General features: G+C 38.2%; 1 protein-coding gene across 4 annotated transcripts in view; it reads right to left on the bottom strand.

Moving 5' to 3' along the window:
- NDUFS4 (NADH:ubiquinone oxidoreductase subunit S4) overlaps positions 1–22,256 on the bottom strand; it is a 115,841-nt gene that overhangs the window by 79,679 nt on the left and 13,906 nt on the right. The window contains exon 1 of one of the 4 annotated variants that reach the window (XM_086361686.1): positions 4,085–4,129. The exons of the other annotated variants lie outside the window; for them this stretch is intronic. The gene's annotated coding sequence lies outside the window, so the exon portion shown is untranslated. Of the gene's footprint in view, positions 1–4,084; positions 4,130–22,256 lie in introns of those variants that run through there. 4 annotated transcript variants of the gene reach the window in all.

Genomic DNA, 22,256 nt, shown 5'->3' with positions numbered 1-22,256 from the left:
CTTGTGCTTCTTCCAGCCCAGCATTCTTCATGATGTACTCTGCATATAAGTTAAATAAACAGGGCGACAATATACAGCCTTGACATACTCCTTTTCCTATTTGGAACCAGTCTGTTGTCCATGTCCAGTTCTAACTGTTGCTTCCTGGCCTGCATATAGGTTTCTCAAGAGGCAGGTCAGGTGGTCTGGTATTCCCATTTCTTTCAGGATTTTCCACAGCTTATTGTGATCCACACAGCCAAAAGCTTTGTTTAGTACTCAATTAATAGTTTTACAGGTCTCCATACCATTTAAGAAAAATTCAGCATTCACTAAAATATTTATGCAAGAGACCTAGTATAAATTTTGGTGTGGTCAAGATGGCAAAGTAGGATGATGTTGAACCACTTCCTCCCATGGTCACAGCAACCATCTATTGATGGTTGAAGACTAGCAGAAAAGATTTTCCACAGCTAAAAACACAATGAGATGGGTAAGAAGGGTAGAAATGCTGAATAGTCAAGACCTACACTCACAGATAGGCAACCTACAAATCGGAGGACAGTCACAACTGCAGAGGTTCCCCCAAGGAGCAAGGGGCCGAAGTCTCATGTGGCGCTCCCCAGCCCAGAGGTTTTATACCAGGAATTGGAGCTCCCAGAACAGCAGGCTGTGAAGGCCGCAAGGGCTTCCATAAAGGAGAGACAGAGAGCTCTAGGAAACAGATTCCATTTTTTTTTTTAAGTGGCACAAAGAAAATCCCACACACTTCAAATCAAAGCATAGAGGCAATAATTTGAAAGAAGCATGGGTCAGACATGTTTACTAATTTTGGAGATCCTTCTAGAGAGGCAGGAAGCAACTGAGATTTGCCCCCTGGAGAACAGAGAGGCTGGCAGCAGTCATTTTGAGAAGCTCATTCTACCATGAGGACACTGATGTCTTCAGGTAAAATTTTGGAGTTGTCCCTCTAGCCATTTAGTCCTGGGAGCTGCTAGCATCAGCTCTGGAAGCCCCCAGTCAGTCATACAGCCAACTATACTGTAATCCAGCACAGCCCAGCCCAGCCCATCAGCAGGCCAATAGCCACCACAAAAGCCAGGACCTGGCAGCCAAATAGGCTGGAGGCAAACCCCACCTACCAGTGCATGCATGGTAGTTGGTCCTACCACAACAGAAGGGCTCAAGCCACCCACACAGAAGGCAGCCCTAGAGTTCATGTCTCATGACCAGAGCAGGGTGTGCTGCTGGGCCCCATCGGATGTGTCCTATAGTCTTAGTTCTCAAAGCTCAGGAAATGTACTCAACCTATCTATCACATAGAAATAAACACAGAAATTTTTAGACAAAATGAGGAGGAAGATGAATGCATTTCAAATAACAAAACCCCAGAAGAACTAAATGAAGTAGAGATCAGCAATCTACCTCAAGTTCAAGATATTGATCATAAAGCTGTTCAACAAATGTATGAAAAGAATGAAAGAAAATAGTGAGAAGCTTAATAAAGAGATAATATAAAGAACCAAACAGAGCTGAAGAATACAGTACCTGAAATTAAAAGTCACTAGAAGGAATCAACAGATGATACAGAAGAACACAGCATGAAACTGAAAGAGAATTAAAATTAACCCAGGCTGACCAGGAAATAAGAATTTTAAAAAAGAGATAGTTTGAGACCTCAGGGACAATATCAAGCATCCTCACATTATAGGGGTCCCAGAGCAAGAAGAGAGAGTAATAGGCTGAGAATTTATTTGAAGAAATAAAAGAAACATTCCCTAAGCTGGAAAAGGAAACAGACGTGCAGGTCCAGGAAGCACAAAAAGTCCAAAACAAGATAAACCCCCCAAAATGCACACCAAAACACCTTATAGTTGAATAGCAAAAACTAAAAGTAAGGAATCTTAAAAGCAGCAAGAGAAAAGCAGGTAGGTACAATAGAATTCCCATAAGACTATGAGCTAACTTTTCAGCAGAAACTTTATAGGCTAGAAAGAACAGCATGATACATTCAAACTGATGAAAGAAAAAAAATCTACAACCAAGAATACTCTACACAGCAAGGCTATCATTCTGTTATGAAAGAGACACAGTTTTACAGACGAAGAAAAGCTAAAGGTTTCAGCACCAACAAACCGATTCATAATAAGTGTTAAAGGATGGAAAGGTATCCACCTTTCCATGTGAACAAAAATGAAAAGAGAGCTAGGGTAGCAATACTTGCATCAGACAAAACAGACTTTAAAAGAAAAACCATTACAAGAGACAAAAAAGGACATTTGTGTATAATGATCAAGGAATCAATGCAGCAAGAAGATAAAACAATTGTAAATAGATATATACATCTAAGACGGGTACACACAAATATATAAAGAAAATGTTAACAAACATAAAGAAACTGACAGTAATGCAATAGTAGTAGGTGACTTTAACACCTCACTTACATCAGTGGAGAGAAAATCCAGATAGAAAAATCAATAAAGAAACACTGGTCTTATACACATTCTTTTCAAGTACACATGGAATTTTCACATACTAGGCCACAAAACAAGTCTCAATAAATTTCAGTTCAGTTCTATTCAGGCGTTCAGTCATGTCCAACTCTTTGGGACCCCATGGACTGGAGCACACCAGGCTTCCCTGTCCATCACTAACTCACAAAGCTTGCTCAAACTCATGTCCATTGAGTTGGTGATGCCATCCAACCATCTCATCTGTCGTTCCCCTCTCCTCCTGCCTTCAATCATTCCCAGCATCAGGGTCTTTTCCAATGAGTCAGTTCTTTGCATCAGATAGCCAACATACTGGAGTTTCAGCTTCAGCATCAGTCCTTCCAATGACTGTTTGGGACTAATTTCCTTTAGGACTGACCGGTTGGTTCTCCTTGTAGTCCACAGGACTCTCAAGAGTCTTCTCTAACACCACAGTTCAAAAGCATCAATTCTTTGGTGCTCAACTTTCTTTATAGTCCAACTCTCACATCTGTATTTGACTAGACGGACCTTTGTTGGACCTCTGTATTCTTGCCACCTCAATAAATTTAAGAAGACATAAATCATATTAAGCATCACTTCTGACCACAATGCTATGAGATTAGAAATCAACTACAGCAAAAAAACCCTGCAAAAACACAGAAATACATGGATGACAAATAATCATGTCACTAAACAAAAGGTTCATGAAAGAATCAAAGAGGAAATCAAGAAAGATATGAAAAATGAAACACAATGATCCAAAGTCTATGGAATGCAGCAAAAGCAATACTAAGAGGGAAATTTACAGCAACACAAACCTATCACAAAAAAAAAAAAAACTTCAAATGAACAATCTAACTTTACACATAAATGAACTAGAAAAAACAAACCAAACAAAATCCAAAGTTAGTAGAAGGAAAGAAATAATAAAAATTAGGGCAAGAATAAAGGAAATAAAGACTTTAAAAAACAAATAGAAAAGATCACTGAAACTAAGATCTGCTTCTTTGAAAAGTAAGTAAATTTGATAAACCTATAACTCCGGGAGATGGTGATGGACAGGGAAGCCTGGCATGCTGCGATTCATGGGGTCATAAAGCGTCAGACACGACTGAGCAACTGAACTGAACGGATAGCTAGACTCATCAAAAAAAAAAACAAAAAAAAAGACTAGGCACAAATAAAGAAAATCAAATGAAAGAGAAGCTACAACTGACACAAAAATTTAAAAAGGATCATAAAAGATTACTATGAACAACTGCACTCCAATAAATGAATAACTTGGAAGAAATGAATAAATTCCTGCAAACATACAAGTCTTCCAAGACTGAATGAGAAATATGGACAAACCAAACAACAATAATGGAACTGAATCAGTAAACACATTCTCAAAAAAGTGCATGACCAGACAGCTTCACAAGTGAATCCTACCAGACGTTTAAAGTTAACACCCGAACTTCTAAAACTATTTTAAAAATTGAAAAGGGAATACAGCCAAACTCATTCATTAAGCAAAATCACCCTACTATCAAAACCAACAGAAACATCACAAAAAAGGAAAACTACTGGCCCAAATCCTCAGCAAAATATCAGCAAACAGAATTCAATGATACATTAGAAGTATCACATACCATAATCAAGTGGGACTTATCCCAGGGATGTAAGAATGGTTCAGCATCTGAAAGTCAATCAGCACGATATACCGTATTAACAAACTGAAGAAGAAAAACTGGAGGAAAAAAGCATTTGACAAAATCAACATCCGTTTATGATAAGAATTCTCAACAAATTCAGTGTAGAGGGAACATTCCTCAACATAATAAAAGCCATATATGACAAACCTTCTGCCCATAACATACTCAACAGTGAAAACCTGAAAGCACTTCCTCTAAAATCAGAAACATGAAAAAGATGCCAACTCTTGCCACTATAATTCAACAGAGTTCTGGAAGTCCTAGCTATACCAATCGGGCAACAAAAAGAATAAAATGAATCCAAATCAGAAAGGAAGTGAAGAACTGATACTTTTTGAAAATGACATGATACTGTAAATAGACAATCCTAAAGATAATACCAAAGAGGAGAGTGAAAAAGTTGGCTTAAAGCTCAACATTCAGAAGACGAAGATCATGGCATCTGGTCCCATCACTTCATGGGGAAACAGTGGAAACAGTGTCAGGCTTTATTTTTCTGGGCTCCAAAATCACTGCAGATGGTGACTGCAGCCATGAAATTAAAAGACGCTTGCTCCATGGAAGAAAAGTTATGACCAACCTATATAGCATATTGAAAAGCAGAGACATTACTTTGCCAACAAAGGTCTGTCTAGTTAAGGCTATGGTTTTTCCAGTGGTCATGTATGGGTGCGAGAGTTGGACTGTGAAGAAAGCTGAGCGCCAAAGAATTGATGTTTTTGAACTGTGGTGTTGAAGAAGACTCTTGAGAGTCCCTTGGACTGCAAGGAGATCCAACCAGTCCATTCTGAAGGAGATCAGCCCTGGGATTTCTTTGGAAGGAATGATGCTGAAGCTGAAACTCGAGTACTTTGGCCACCTCATGCGAAGAGTTGACTCACTGGATAAGACTCTGATGCTGGGAGGGATTGGGGGCAGGAGGAAAAGGGGACGACAGAGGATGAGATGGCTGGATGGCATCACCGACTCAATGGACGTGAGCTTGAGTGAACACCGGGAGATGGTGATGGACAGGGAGGCCTGGCATGCTGTGATTCATTGGGTTGCAAAGAGTCGGACACGACTGAGCGACTGAACTGAACTGAATAGAACTAATAAATGAATGAATAAAATTGCAGGATACAAAATTAATATATAGTAATCTGCTGTTTCTACACCCTAAAAGCAATCAGAAAGAGATATTTAAAAAACAATACAGATTCAATGCAATTTCTATCAAAATACTAATGACATTTTTCACAGAACTAGAACAAATAATTCTAAAATTCATATGGAAACATAAAATACCTCAGAAGTCCAAAACAATCTTGAAAAAGAAGAACAAAGTTAGATTTTAACCAACCATGTTACAGAGCTATAGTAATCAAAACAGTATGGTACTGGCATAAAAACAGATCAATGGAACAGAATAGAGGGCCCAGAAAGAAACTGACATTTTTATGGCCAGGAAGCACATTAGTAAAGCATCTGCCTGCCTACACGGGAGACACGGGTTTGATCCATGGATTAGAAAAATCTCCTGGAGTAGGAAATGGCAACCCACTCCAGTATTGCCCGGAAAATCCCATGGACAGTGGAGCCTGGCAGCCTACAGTCCATGGGGCTGCAAAGAGTCAGACATCACTGAGCACAAGGATTAGATTGGATTCTACAAAAAAAGAGGCAAGAATATACAATGGAGGAAAGACAGCCTCTTCAATAAATGATGTTGGGAAAACTGGACAGCCACATGCAAAATAATCAAACTGGACTACTTTCTCACACCATATACAAAAATAAACTCAAAATAAATTAAAGGCTTAAATGTAAAACCAGACACCATAAAAATCCTCAAAGAAAACGTAAGCAGTATGTTGTTTAACACTGGTCTTAGCAATATTTGGGGGGGTATCTCCCCTCAGGCAAGGAAAACAAAAGCAAAAATAAACAAATGGAATTAAATCAAACCAAAAAGCTTCTGCACAGAAAAGGATACTGTCAACAAACTGAGGAGGCAGCCTACTGAATGGGAGAAGATATTTGCTACAACATATCTGATTAGGGGTTAATATCCAACTATATACAAAGAACTCACACAACTCAACATCAAACAAACAACCCAATTAAAAAGTGGACTCAGGGCCTAAATAGGCGTTTTTCTAAAGATACACAGATGGTCAAATGACACATGGAAACGTGCTCCAATATCACTAATCATCAGGGAAATGCAAATCAAAACCACAGTGAGAAATCACCTCACAAATTTAAGAATCAGATCAGATCAGTCGCTCAGTCATGTCCGACTCTTTGCGACCCCATGAATCGCAGCACGCCAGGCCTCCCTGTCCATTGCCAACTCCTGGAGTTCACTCAGACTCATGTCCATCGAGTCAGTGATGCCATCCAGCCATCTCATCCTCTGTCGTCCCCTTCTCCTCCTGCCCCCAATCCCTCCCAGCATCAGAGTCTTTTCCAATGAGTCAACTCTTGGCATGAGGTGACCAAAGTACTGGAGTTTCAGCTTTGGCATCATTCCTTCCAAAGAAATCCCAGGGCTGATCTCCTTCAGAATGGACTGGTTGGATCTCCTTGCAGTCCAAGGGACTCCCAAAAGTCTTCTCCAACACCACAGTTCGAAAGCATCAGTTCTTCGGCTCTCAGCTTTCTTCACAGTCCAACTCTCACATCCATACATGACCACAGGAAAAACCATAGCCTTGACTAGACGAACCTTTGTTGGCAAAGTAATGTCTCTGCTTTTGAATATGCTATCTAGGTTGGTCATAACTTTCCTTCCAAGGAGTAAGCATCTTTGAATTTCATGGCTGCAGTCACCATCTGCAGTGATTTTGGAGCACAAAAAAATAAAGTCTGATGCTGTTTCCACTGTTTCCCCATCTATTTCCCATGAAGTGATGGGACTGGATGCCATGATCTTCATTTTCTGAATGTTGAGCTTTAAGCCAACTTTTTCACTCTCCACTTTCCCTTTCATCAAGAGGCTTTTTAGTTCCTCTTCACTTTCTGCCGTAAGGGTGATGTCATCTGCATATATGAGCTATTATCAAAAAGATAAATAACAAGTGTTCAGGAGGATGTTGAGAAAAGGGAATGCTTGTGCACTGTTAGGAGGAATGTAAACTGCTAGTCACTATGGAGAACAGTATGGAGGTTCCCCCACAAATTTAAAAAATAGAACTACCATATGATCCAGGAATTCCACTTCTGGATAATTTTCTGAAGAAAACAGAACCACTAATTCAAAAAGGATATACAAACTCCTATGTTCACCACAGCAGTATTTACAACAGCTGAAATATATAACCAAACTAAGTATCCATTCATAGATGAGTGAATAAAAAAAGATGTGGTGTGTGTGTGTAAAAGATGTGGTATATGGAATATTACTCAACCATAAATAAGAATCAAATCTGGCCATTGTGACAATACAAATGAATATTGAAAAACAGAGACATTACTTTGCCAACAAAGGTCCGCCTACTCAAGGCTCTGGTTTTTCCAGTGGTCATGTACGCGTGTGAGAGTTGGACTATAAAGAAAGCTGAGTGCCAAAGAATTGATGCTTTTGAACTGTGGTGCTGGAGAAGACTCCTGAGAGTCCCTTGGACTGCAAGGAGATCCAACCAGTCCATTCTGAAGGAGATCAGTCCTGGGATTTCTTTGGAAGGAATGATGCTAAAGCTGAAACTCCAGTACTTTGGCCACCTCATGCCAAGAGTTGACTCATTGGAAATGACTCTGACGCTGGGAGGGATTGGGGGCAGGAGGAGAAGGGGACGACAGAGGATGAGTTGGCTGGATGGTATCACTGACTCGACGGAAATGAGTTTGAGTGAACTCCGGGATTTGGTGATGGACAGGGAGGCCTGGCATGCTGCGATTCATGGGGTCGCAAAGAGTCGGACACAACTGAGCGACTGAACTGATGCTAAGGCAGAGAAAGACAAATACTGTATGATTTTACTTGTATGTAGAATCTAAAAAACAAAACAAATGAACAAATGTAACAGAAAGAGATTAATAGACAAAGAAAACAAAAGAGTGGTTCCCAAAGGGGAAAGGATAGGGAGGATGAGTTAATTAGGTAAGGGAGATTTAAGAGGTACAAATGATCAGTTATAAAATAAACAAGTCATAGGGACATAAGGTTCAGTTTAGGGAGTATAGTCAGTAATGCGGTAATAACTCTGTATGGTGACAGATAATTAGATTTACTGTACTAACCATTTTGTAATGTATAAAAATATTGTGTCATGCTATACATCTGAAATATTTTAAGTCAATTATACTTCAATTAAAAAAAAGAAAAGATTTTTAATTTATCCAAATCCAGTAAAATTGTTGACTAGACCTGAATAATTAGAACTCTTAATGACTTCCCTAAGTAAATTACTTAACTAAATACGTAAGTCTATGACTTTTAAATAAGTATTTTCAAATTTCGATTTCAATTTGATTTCAATAAAAAACTATAATAGTAAGAAAATGAGACATGAACTTTTCCACTGACTTTTCATAATAACAGTCTATCTTTTAAATAGAGAAAGCAAGGGAATTTCAGAAAAACATCTATTTCTGCTTCACTGACTATGCTAAAGCCTTTGATTTTATGGATCACAACAAACTATGGAAAATTTTTGCGCTTAGTCACTCGGTCGTCCCTGACTTTTTGTGACCCCATAGACTATAGCCCGCCAGGCTCCTCTGTCCATGGGGATTCTCCAGGCAAGAATACTGGAGTGGGTTGCCATGCCCTCCTCCAGGGGATCTTCCCAACCCAGGAATCTAACCCAGGTCTCCCATATTGCAGGCAAATTCTCTACTATCTGAGCCACCAGGGAAGCCAAGGGATGGGAATACCATATCATCTTTCCTGCCTCCTGAGAAACTTGTGTGCAGGTCAAGAAGCAACAGTTAAACCTTAAATGGAACAACTGGTTGGTTCAAAACTGGGAAAGGAGTATGACAAGGCTGTTTGTTGTCACCCTGCTTATTTAATTTCTATGCAGAGTACATCATATGAAATGCTGGGCTGGATGAAGCACAAGCTGGAATCAAGATTCCAGGGAGAAATATCAACAACCTCAGATAGGTAGATAGTATCACTCTAATTGCAGAAAGTGAAGAGGAACTAAAGAGCCTCTTGATGAGAGTGAAACAGGATGGTGAAAAAGCTGGCTTAAAACAACATTCAAAAACGAATACCATGCCATTCGGTCCCATCACTTCATGGCAAACAGATGAGGAAAAAGTGGAAACAATGACATATTTTATTTTCTTGGGCTCCAAAATCACTGCAGATGGTGACTGCAGCCATGAAATTAAAAAGACACTTGCTCTTTGGAAGGAAAGCTATGACAAACCTAGACAGCATATTAAAAGACAGAGACATCACTCTGCCAACAGAGGTCTGTCTAGTCAAAGCTATGGTTTTTCCAGGAGTTATGTATGGATATGAGGGTTGAACCATAATGAAGGCTGAGCACTGAGGAATTGATGCTTTTGAACTGTGGTGTTGGAGAAGACTCTTGAGAACCCCCTGGACAGCAAGGAGATTAAACCAGTCAATCCTAAAGGAAACCAACCCTGAATATTCATCGGAAGGACTGAAGAGGAGGTTCCGATACTTTGGCCACCTGATGCAAAGAGTCAATTCAAAGGAAAAGACCCTGATGCTAGGAAAGACCGAAGGCAAAAGGAGAAGGGAGCACCAGAGGATGAGATCGTAGGATAACATCACCAACTCAGTGAACATGAATTTGAGCAAACTGTGGAAGATAGTGAAGAACAGGGGCGCCTAGTGTGATGCATGTAGTCCACGGGGTTGGAAAGAGTCAGACGTGACTTAGCAACTGAAAAACAGCAAGTAATAATATATATATCATTTTACAAAAGATTGTTGAAACAGTGCTTCTTCCATCTGTCACTGTAGTCTTTGGTGTTAATGCTGACATAGATTTCACTTCCACATATTTTAGCAATTGAACAACAATAACATCTCTTAAAAACATTCACCTAAAATTTTTTTAATTGAAGTGAACCGTGTATTAGTCTCAGATGTACATGATTCACTATTTGCATATACTACAAAATGATCAGCAGAAATAAGTCAATGCCATCAGCATAGTTACAAATTCTTTTTCTTATAGTAACTTTTTAAGTTTTACTCTCTTAGCTTTCAAATATGCAATACAGTATCAACTATAGTCATAGACTATAGTCACACTGCTATGGCCCAAGGCTTGCAGGATCTTAGTTCCCTGACCTTGGATTGAACCTGGGCCCCTAGCAATGAAAGTGCAGAGTCCTAACCACTGGACTGCCAGGGAATTCCCAAAGAGGTTTTAAATATTTTTGGTTGCGCTGACCAATATCCAGACAATAAAATACTTTGAAGAGAAGTTTAACCATCACCTGAGAGTTAATACTTGTCAACTACAAAATAGTGTATCTGTGTTCAGTTGAACTCTATTGACCGTATATACTTAAGAAAGTGTACCAAAATTCTAACTCTTATTCTCAATTCAAACATATACCAAAACATCTACTATGTCTCATGCACAATACTAGATCCAGTAACTGGCTTTAAAGGTTTTATTGGTAGGAAAGCAAACATATAAACAGTAATTTCAATGTCACTGTTCTGAATGCTAGTGGTAATTTCTATAATAAAGCTATATCAAGGTGCTTTTCTTGATATAGAAGGAAAAACCATACATTGTGGAATAGAAGATATAGTGGGATATGGCAGGACTGTCAGGAAAAACTTAACAATGTTGCCCATGCTGTCTAGATACATTTGCTTTTACTGAGCATCCAATGCTATAGGATTGGGAAAGGAACTACAAAAGGTTTAGCATGTTACTTTAATTTATTCACACATCTAGTGCTATTGTGTGTCGTACAATCTTGACAAATAAGTTCATAATTTATTTTTAAATTAGGTATAATCCCACAAAGCCAGGAATTTAAATTGTGGTTGAAAGATCATGAATTCTTTATTTTCCAAAAAATGCTTATTTTTCCTCCAATGCTTTTCATTTTACCTCCTCCCAACTTCCTCCCAGTAAATTGAATGAAATGGTAACATTTAACAATATCTACAATACTCCAAAATCCTTTAAAAACTAATAAAATTCCACTGTTACTTGCTTTTACTTCTAAAATAAACAAAACTGAGTGAAAAGAACTAAGTAAAATCATATGGTTTGCTTAATGCAGACTGTAACAGCAGAAAGTAATTCTCAGTCTCAAATCAGGATTTATTCTGTGTATTGAGCACTCTGTAATTACAAAATCTATAGTATAATAGCTACAGAGCTATTTATTATAGAAAAAATGGCAGTTATTTAAATTTGCAATACATTTCCATCTTATCCATTCTGTCTTTGATGGAAAACTTTGGAGTCATAGTGAAGAATCAATTCATGAAAAAAAGCTGGCTGACAGAATTATACCTATTCATTTTAGTAAATACTGCCATAAGATAAAGCTTACAACATGGATACCGCACACACACAAAAGAAAATTACAGGTCAGTATCACCAATGATAAAATCATCAGCAAAACACTAGCAAACTGAATTCAACAATACATTAAAAGGCTCATATACCCTGATCAAGTGGGAATCATCCCATAGATACAAGGATTTTTCAATATCTGCAAATCAATCAGTTGTGATACACCACATTAACAAACTGAAGAATAAAAAACCTATGATCATCTCAACAGATGCAGGAAAAGTTTCTGATAAAATTCAACATCTACTATGATAAACACTCTCCAGAAATATGGGCACAGAGGGGAAGATACCTCAGTATGATAAAGGGCACACAGGACAAGTCTGCAGCCAACATCACATCCAATGATGAAAAGCGGAAAGCATTTCCTCTAAAATCAGAAACAAGACAAGGATACCTAATCTTGCCACTTTTATTCAACACAGTTTTGGATCCTAGCAGCAATCACAGAAGAAAAACAAAAGGAATCTTAATTGGAAAGGAAGAAGTAAAACTGTCACTGTTTGCAAATGACTAAAAATACTATACAGAGAAAATCCTAAAGATGCCACCAGAAAACTACTAGAGCCCATCAGTGAAAAGTTGCTAAACACAAAATTAAAATACATAAGTCTGTTGCATTTCTATACACTAACAATAAAATATCAGAAGAGAAATTAAGGAAACAATCTCATTTACGATAGCATCAAAAAGAATAAAATACCTAGCAATAAGCCTTCCTAAGGAGACAAATGATTTGTATTCCAAAAACTTTAAGACGCTGATGAAAGAAATTGAAAATGACAGACAGATGGAAAGATACATCTGCATTCTTGGACTGGAAGACTCAGTATCATTAAAATGACCATGCTACCCAAGACAATCTACAGATTCAGTGCAACTCCTATCAAATTACCAATGACATATGTATGGAAATACAAAAGACCCCAAATAGCCAAAACAATCTTGAGAAAGAAGAATGGAATCACACTCCCTGACATCAGACTATATTATCAATGCAAACCTACAGTAATCAAAACAGTATGGTACCAGCACAAAAACAGAAACATAGATTAATGGAATAAGATAGAAAGCCCAGAGATATACCCATGCACACATGGTCAATTAATCCACAACAGAGGAGGCAAGAATACACAATGAAGGAAAGAGTCTCTTCAATAAGTGGTGCTGGGAAAACCAGACAGCTATTTGTAAAAGAATAAGAGCATTCTCTAACAGTAAGTACAAAAACAAAATTCAAAATGGGTTAAAGACCTACATGTAAGACTGGAGATTATAAAACTCACAGGGGAAAACATAGGCAGAACACTCTTTGACATAAACCACAGCAATATTTTTTTGGATTGGTCTCCTAGAGTAATGGAAACAAAAGCAAAAATAAACAAATGAAACCTAATTAAATGCTTTTGCACTGCAAAGGAAACCATAAACAAAATGAAAAGACAACCTATAGAATGTGAGAAAATATCTGCAAACAATGCATCAACAAGGGACTAATTCCAAAATATACAAATAGCTCATACAGCTTAATATAAAAAACAAACAAAAAGCAATCCACAAAATGGACAGAAGACCTAAATATTTTTCCAAAGAAGACATAGAGATGGCCACCAGGCACATAAAAAGATGTTCAACACTGCTAATTATTAGAGAAATGCAAACCAAAACTACAATGAGATATCACTTCACACCAGTCAGAATGGCCATCATTAAAAAATCTACAAACAATAAATGCTGGGGAGGGTGTGGAGAAAAGGGAACCCTCATGCACTGCTGGTGGGAATGTAAACTGATACAACACTATGGAAGATGGTAAGGAGATTCCTTAAAAACTAGGAATAAAGCCACCATATGACCCAGCAATCCCACTACTTGGCATATACCCTGAGGAAACAAAAACTGAAAGACACATGTACCCCAATGTTCACTGCAGCACTATTTACAATAGCAAGAACATACGTAACAGCAAGAAGCTGTTACACATATACAATGGAATACTACTCAGTCATGAGAGGAATGCATTTGAGTCAGTTCTAATGAGGTGGACGAACCTAGAGCTTATTATACAGAGTGAAGTAAGTCAGAAAAAAATATAAATATTGTACACTGATGCATATATATGGACTAAAAAGATGAATTTATTTTCAGGGTATCAATGAGAAACATAGAGAACAGACCTATGGACACAAAAGGAGGGAAGGAGGAAGAGGGTGAGATGTATGGTGAGAGTAACATGGAAATTTACAATACCCTATGGAAAATAGACAGCCAATGGGAATTTGCTATATGACTGAAGGAGCTCAAACAGGGGCCTTGTGACAATCTAGAAGGGTGGGATGGGGAGGGAGATGGGAGGGAGTTTTGGGAGGGATGGGACATGGGTGTACCTATGGCTGATTCTTGTTGATGTATGACAGAAAACCACAAAATTCTATACTGCAATTATCCTTCAATTAAAAAAATAAAATGGCAAAAAAAAAAAAAAAGTCTACAAATAATAAACACGGGAGAGGGTGTGGAGAAAAGAGAAACTTCCTAAACTGGAGAACAGTATGGAGGTTCCTTAAAAAGCTGAAAACAGAGTTACCATACAATCCAGCAATCCCATTTCTGGGCATGTATCTGAAGAAAACTCTAATTCAAAAGGATATGTGCACTCTCACGTTCACAGCAGCATTGTTTACAACAGCAAAAAATGGAATCAATCTAAATGTCCACAAACAGATGACTGGATAAAAAATATGAAATATTACTATTAATTTATTACAGAATATATATTATGGAATATTACTGTCATAACAAGAAAGAAATAATACAACATGGATGGACCTAGATATTATCACGTTAAGTAAATCAGACAAAGAAAGACAAATATCACATGACATCACTTATATGTAGAATCTAAAAAAAAAAAAATGACACAAATGAACTTATTTACAAAATAGAAATAAACACAGAAAATAAACTTATGGTCACCAAAGGGGAAAAGGAAGGAGGAATAAATTAGGAATTTGGGATCAATAGATATGCACTACTATATATAAAATAGATAAACAACAATGAAAAAAAATCTGAAAAAAAAATATATATATAACACTGATTCACTCTGCTGTACATCTGAAACACTGTAAATCAACTACAATTTTTTAAAAAGAATTTTAAAAAAATATAAAGTCTGCAACATGCAATACTATTATTCAATATAAGGAAGAAGCAGGACACAACCTAACAAGGAAAAAAGTCATTTTCCAGTAATCTATAACATCATTGTCCATGACACATTTAAAACCCAAATATTTATTTCATAAGGAAAACAAAAATCTCAAATGCTATCTTGCTTAAGGAGATGCTGCTATGAAATATTTTAAATTTTCCATACTATTGTATAATCATATGAGCTCACAGATGTTACTGTAGTTAAGTACTGTGTTATGCTATGAAAGGCAAAAGGTGAGGAAAACAGTTCCATCTCTGAAAGAACTTATGACTAATGGGAAACATAGACAAAGAAATAGGCAATTACAATGAAGTATAACTAGTACCAGAAAAGGTAAGACATAAGAATAAGGCACTCTAAGACCACATAGAACTGGTATTTAACCTAAGCTTGTGAATTCAAATAATGCTCCTTAGAGAAAGTGATGGTAATGTGCCACCTGAAGGATAAATAGTACTTAAATATGCAAAGAGTGTTGAGGTGGAGTAAGAGACAGGAAGGTCAGAGGGGAAAGCAGACGAAACCGTCTAAGCAGACAGAATCTTGATCACATAGGAGCGAGAGCATACAAACGCCAGCAGTCAGGGATAGCAAGTAGTTCACCACAGCCAAAATACAGTTTGCATATGGCTGGAGACTGGGCCAGAATGGAACTGAGAAGAGGATGAACGTCAAAGAATGAAAAGAAGATGCAGGCAGGGACTATGAAAGGCTTTCTGACATGTTGAGAAGTTTGGACTTTATCCTACAGGCAACACAGAGAACAAATTAGGACCAAAGACAAGAAGACCAGTTAGGAGGTAGGATGAAAGTAACTACAGTTGCAGTGAGTATGGAAATTGAATGAGAGTTAGGAAAATGAATACTAGAACTGAATGACACTGATAGGAGGCCTAAGAGGGAGAAGACAAGAATGATACCTAGGTTTCTGGCTCAGATAACTGGCTGGGTACTGATAACAATAACTAAGGGAAAAATGAGAGGAGCAATGAAAGAGATGATCATTATCAAATTGTTTCAGACATACTGTGATTAAGATGCCTGTGGAAAATCAAATGGGTAGTTCTAAGGGTCTAAAATTCAAGAAAAAGATGCAGTTATATATCTTAATAAGCCAGTCCTCTAGCAGTAGTACAAATTACTGTTTCTTTGGTTGAAAAGTAAATAATCACTAAGGTAAAACATCAAAGATCCAACTTGAATTTTTAAATGTTACTAAAACATTTTCTACTCTTATTTGCCATGTACATAGGCTGAATTCCTTGAGTAAAAAGTGTATATGATACAAATGAACTATACACATTTAAGCTTTCGTGTAAACAGATGGTAACTGAAGTCACAGCAGATAATGAGATAGAAGAAGAGTATACTAGTTGCCTATTGCTGCCATAACAAACTACCACAAAGTTGGTGGAGTAAAACAACATAAATTTACTCTTACAGTTCTGGAGGTCAGAAATCCAAAATGAGTCTCACAGGCTAATAATAATCAATGTGTCACAAGGCTGGTTCCTTCTGGAGGCACCAAGGGAAAATCCCTTCCTTATCTTTCCCAGCTTTTATAGTCTGCCTTACCATGTGGTCACATCACTCTAGTCTCTGCTTCTGTGGTGGCATTTCCTTCTCCTCTGACTCTTCCTGTGTCCTTCTTATAAGAATCATTTTTATTACATCAGGCCCAAAAGGATACGTTCCCATTTCAAAAGCCTCAATTTAATCATACCTATAAAGTCACTTTTGCATTCAAGGTAATATTCATATGTTCTGGGGATTAACACATGGACATTTTAGAGTGAATGGGTATTATTCAGCCTATCAGAGTATGCAAAGAAACAAGGTATTGGTAATTTTTAAGTTGAATGGTGAGTTCACATCAATTCATTTTGCGACTGTGCTTCCTAAACATATATATACATGTATATATTCATGTGTATATAAAGTATTATATAATATAAAACACTTTTAAAAGAGTAAAGAACTATAAATCAAACTCTGAGAAACACTGCCAGTTCAAGGAAAGGGCAAAAGATGATGGGCATTCAAAGTGAGAAAAGCCAAAATAGAAGTGAAAGGAAGACTCTTTCAAGAATGAGAAAGCCATCCTTTTGGATTGTAAAGGCCGTGTAAGATAAGGACGGAGAAAGGTCTCCTCATTTAGCAGCAGGTTTACTATCGACCTTGATGAAAGCTATTTCAGTGGAATGATGGATACCAAAAATAGATTACACTGAGCTGAGGGGTGCATGGGAGGTCACAATCTGGAAAAAGCCAGGTGCAGATACATCTTTTAGATACTCGTGAATAAAAAACTAAATAAACACAAAATCCAAGATGCTCCAATAATCCAAGAAGAGGAACCAGAATCTAGGTAAGATTTACAAAAGGAGGGGATGAAAAGGAGAAGAAAGGAACAAACACTAAAAGAAGCTACAAGAATAATGATAATAATGATTCTGTTGTTACAATTTAGTGGAGAAGGTAATGGCACCCCACTCCAGTTCTCTTGCCTGGAAAATCCCATGGGCGGAGGAGCCTGGTAGGCTGCAGTCCATGGGGTCGCTAAGAGTCAGACACGACTGAGAGACTTCACTTTCACTTTTCACTTTCATGCATTGGAGAAGGAAATAGCAACCCACTCCAGTGTTCTTGCCTGGAGAATCCCAGCGATGGGGGAGCCTGGTTGGCTGCCGTCTATGGGGTCGCAGAGTCGGACACAACTGAAGTGACTTAGCAGCAGCAGCAGCAGCATATGCCAGGCACTGCCCTAAATACTTCATATATACTTTATGAAACAGAGGGTATTACGTCCAATTTACACAACAGAAAACAAGCACAAAGACAGAGCCAAGCATAGTCAGAGCTGGAATTCAAATGTAGGTAGAGTTGACGCTAAAACATGTGCTTCTAAATACTGTATTAACTGATGTGATGGCTCCAATGGAGTAGTTCAAGAACGAAAAAGCTAAAAATATGGCCTGGCAGCATGGCTACTATCAGCAGTTAACAGAAAATCTCTAGAAAGCAGTTTTTCCCAAAACTAGAGTCAAGGACACTTAGCAAAGAGACTATTAAGAGAGTTGGCCACATCAACAGTTTGAACTTAAAGCCAAAAGATTAAATTTGGGACCAAAATAAAAACTCGAGTCCTAAAAGGGGCCATTTACAAGCAGTAATTAAGAGGCATGAATACTTAAACCAGTAACTTCAGTAGCAGCAGAATACCAATGTTTTAAGTCTCAACTAAAGGAAAAGGAAGAGGAATTTGTGAAAGAACCCCTGATGCACTGTATGCATCCCAGAGCTAACTGTGCACTACTATGGTCTGCTAGGACATGTTAATAAGCTGCACAACAAGCTGTCACCATAGTGATCAGTCACAGACAACAGCGGAACGGGAGCATGAGCCTAAAAGGCAGCAGCAGAAAAAGTCCTCAAAACTATCATTAAATCATTTAGGCAGTATCAGTGAAGGGAAAATCTATGCTCATTCACCCAGGTTACTGGTCACTAGCTGGATGTGTTACATTCTCAAATTCAAAGAAAATTCTATAGGTTGATCTTTGTCTGCTGGGGTGTTATACAGGCACTGGTCAACTGGTACATAATACAGGAGTATTGTGCCATCGTGAATTCCTTAAACATGGCACTGTCCTCTCCTCTGGAGAACTTCCATTATTATTTACAGTTAACTGAGTTGTAAGACTTCAGTTTCCTGATCCTCTGTTATGTCCTTCAAAATACTGGTGAATAAAGCAAATTCTAAAAAATATGAGTTATTCACAACCCTAGGAATAGATTGTGCTGTGCTTAGTCACTCAGTCATGTCCAACTCTTTGCGACCCTATGGACTGTAGCCCACCAGGCTCCTCTGTCCATGGGGATTCTCCAGGCAAGGATACTGGAGTGGGTTGCCATGCCCTCCTCAAGGGGATGTTCCCGATCCAGGGATCAAACCCAGGTCTCCAGCTCTGCAGGCAGATTCTTTATCTTCTGAGCTACCAGGGAAGCCCAAGAATAGATTAAACTATAAAATAATCATCACTAGATCATCTAAAATGAGATCATTCACTTCCATGAAATAACATAAAGCAATTACCACAGTGTCTAAGTGTTCTAATAGAGAAGGAAACCCACACCAGTGTTCTTGCCTGGAGAATCCCAGGGATGGGGGAGCCTGGTGGGCTGCCTCTATGGGGTCGCACAGAGTCGGACACGACTGAAGTGACTTAGCAACAGCAGCAGCAGCAGCTAAGTGTTCAATAAATTATAGCTATTAAAATTATTATTATTAGCACCCTCAAAGTAACCAATACCTTTGGTGCTCACATTACATTCCCTTGACCTATTTTTCATTTCAGCCCCAGCAGCTCAGACTCACGTCATCATCCAGTATTCCAACTGAAGTGAACCCATTATGCCTCAGGGTCTTAAGGAGCACTATAATAACTCAAAAGCACAAAAAAAGCTAACACCTTCAACCAAAAGCGAACAAGAACCAGTGGGTAAATGTCCGAGCCTTCCAGCTTTAAAATGGATAATACTGAAAGGCATTCTGTATGATTCTTAGGTGATTCCATTGAAATTAAACCTCTTACTGCTCACTGCAAGCAATCTCATTTATCACCCTTTTTTCCTCCTTCCCAGTCTCACTCCAGAGCTCCTCACTTCTAGTTCCTAGGTCAGTTTTCAAATAAACCATCTATATCCATATTTTTGTTTCATACTCTTCTTTGGGAAATGCCAATCTACGACAAAGCTCACCCATAAGGCCCTAAAAAATGATCATCCAGCCTCTGCTTGAACACTTCTATCCTACTATGTTCATCCTCAAAGCAGATGTTCTAAGGGTACACATTCTAGCAAAGTGCAGAAATGCAATCTTGGAGACTAGAAAAGAATTACAAATATTTACTGAATGAGTGAACAAACTTTAACAAGCAAAGTGCCAGAGTTCTTTAAGAAAAAGGTAAGAGGTCAGTCTACACAATATATACAGACATTATTTGTTCTCTGGACACGACTGAGCAACTGAACTGAACTGAACTGAAGGATACTATAAAATATTACTGGTTTTTAATTTTTCTTCAAGAGGCCCAGCTTTCATTACAACTGACTTCCAGAGTTCCTATAATCTACATGCATGATACCTGTAGGATAACTAACATGTATCCTGTTGTATGGTACAACAGGAATAATAAAATTACAAACAATGACTGTAGTCTGTTTAATCTGACTCTGTCAAATATTCCCAAGATTTGGTACCAAAGAAAGGGATTTTTAGTCCCTTTCTAATGATAAAACTATGAGATATAAGCCTGAAAACACTTTCATCAGCTATATCTGCCACACTGAAAAAAACCAACCTGACATAGTAGTTGACAAATGACACAAATTAGAGAGTCTGGTGGCTTTCTAGCTCTGATCCCTGGGACCAGTTAGCTACCCCGCCCCTTCCATTGCTTGATGATATAAGTCAATTGCCTTTTCCTGACTGTGCTACTTGTTTGAGTTTCTAGGCTACTGTCACTTGTCACTGAGAACAGTCTAAAAGAAGAGCTAGTATAAAGATTCTCTTGAGAATCCCTTGGACTGCAAGAAGATCAAACCAATCAATCCTAAAGGAAATCAGTCCTGAATATTCATTGGAAGGACTGATATGAAAGCTGAAGCTCCAATAATTTGGCCACCTGATGCAAAGAACTCATTGGAAAAGACCCTGATGCTGGCAGAGACTGAAGGCAGGAGAAGGGGACAACAGAGGATGAGATGGTTGGATGGCATCACCAATTCAATGGACACGAATTTGAGCAAGCTCTGGAAGTTGGTGATGGACAGGGAAGCCTGTGTGCTGCAGTCCATGGGGTCACAAAGAGTCAGACATGACTGAGGGAATGAACTGAACTGATTGATCCCTTGCCTAAACTTAATGGAACTGCAAACTTAGAAATGAGCACTTCAAGAGAAGCATCCTATCCCAAGAAGCTAGAAAGAGAAGTAACAGAAATGTGTGAGTGTGTAAATCATCCATTTTTTTTTCTATTTGTTTTCTCACGAACCAAGTGGTATACATGGAAACCTAAAAGAGCCAAAAACTAGAAGCAAGGAAATCTTTTTTTTCATTCACTGAGGTGTTGGTCCTACCTTCTTATTAATAGAATGACAACCTCAATGAGGTACAGAGATTGGACAGAAGAAATAAACAGTCCCTATTCACAGAATGCATGATTACCTACTTTAAAAAATCCCAAGGAATCTACAAAATACATAGAGAACTAACGAATGAACTTAGCAAGGTTGCCTGCAAAGTCAAACACACAAAAAAACAATCCTATTTCTATACATGGCAACATTCAATTAGAAACTGAAATCTTAAAAACAAGGCTATTTACCATAGCTCCCCCAAACTGAGATATGTAGGCATAAATAGAACAAAACATATAGGATCTGCACATTCAAAACTATGAAATACCAATGAAAGAAATCAATAAATACATGAAGACACATCCATGTATATGGATTGGAGGGGTCAACATAATAAAAATGACAACTCAGGACTTCCCTGGTAGCCCAGTGTTTAAGACTCCGATACCACAACTAAGAGTTTGCATGCAACCAACACCCAGTGCAGCCAAATAAATATTTTATTTTTAGAAATGACAACTATGCTCTGATTTTGTTGTTGTTGTACAGTTGCTAAGTCATGTCTGATGCTTTGCAACCCCATGGACTGTAGCACACCAGGCTTCCCTGTCCTCCACTATCTCCCAAAGTTTGCTCAAACTCATGTCCATTGACTCAATGATGCTAACAATTTCATCCTCTGCCACCCACTTCTCCTTTTGCCTTCAATCTGTCCCAAGATCAGGTCTTCACATCAGGTGGCCAAAGAATTGGAGCTTCAACTTCCACATCAGTCCTTCCAATGAATATTCAGGACTGATTTCCTTTAGGATTGACTGATTTGATCTCCTTGCTGGAGGGATCTTGAGGGACTCTCAAGAGTCTTCTCCAGCACTACAATTCAAAAATATCAATTATTTGGCGCTCAGCCTTCTTTATGGTCCAACTCTCCTCAAATTAATCTATAGATTTAAAGCAATACCAATCAAAATCCCAGCTGGAATTTTCAGAAATATGGATAAAATGATTCTAAATTTTAGATGGACAAGCAAAGGAACTCAAATAGCTAAAAAGTTATTGAAAAAGAAGAATGAAACCGGAAGAATCACAACTCCTCAATTACAATACATTAACCATAAAACTACAGTAATCAAAGTCTGTGTGGTAATGGCAAAGGGATTTAGATCAATGGAATAAACCCTGACAAATATTACTGAACACTGACAAAGGTCCAAAAACAATTCAATTATAA

The sequence above is a fragment of the Bos grunniens genome, chromosome 20 (genome assembly GCF_055505025.1).
Source record: "Bos grunniens cultivar Pamir isolate PY7600 chromosome 20, Bosgru_T2T1.0, whole genome shotgun sequence".
NCBI classification, from domain to species: Eukaryota; Metazoa; Chordata; class Mammalia; order Artiodactyla; family Bovidae; genus Bos; species Bos grunniens.
The sequence above is the reverse complement of the archived record's forward strand: the minus strand, read 5'-3'. Positions and strand labels throughout refer to the sequence as shown.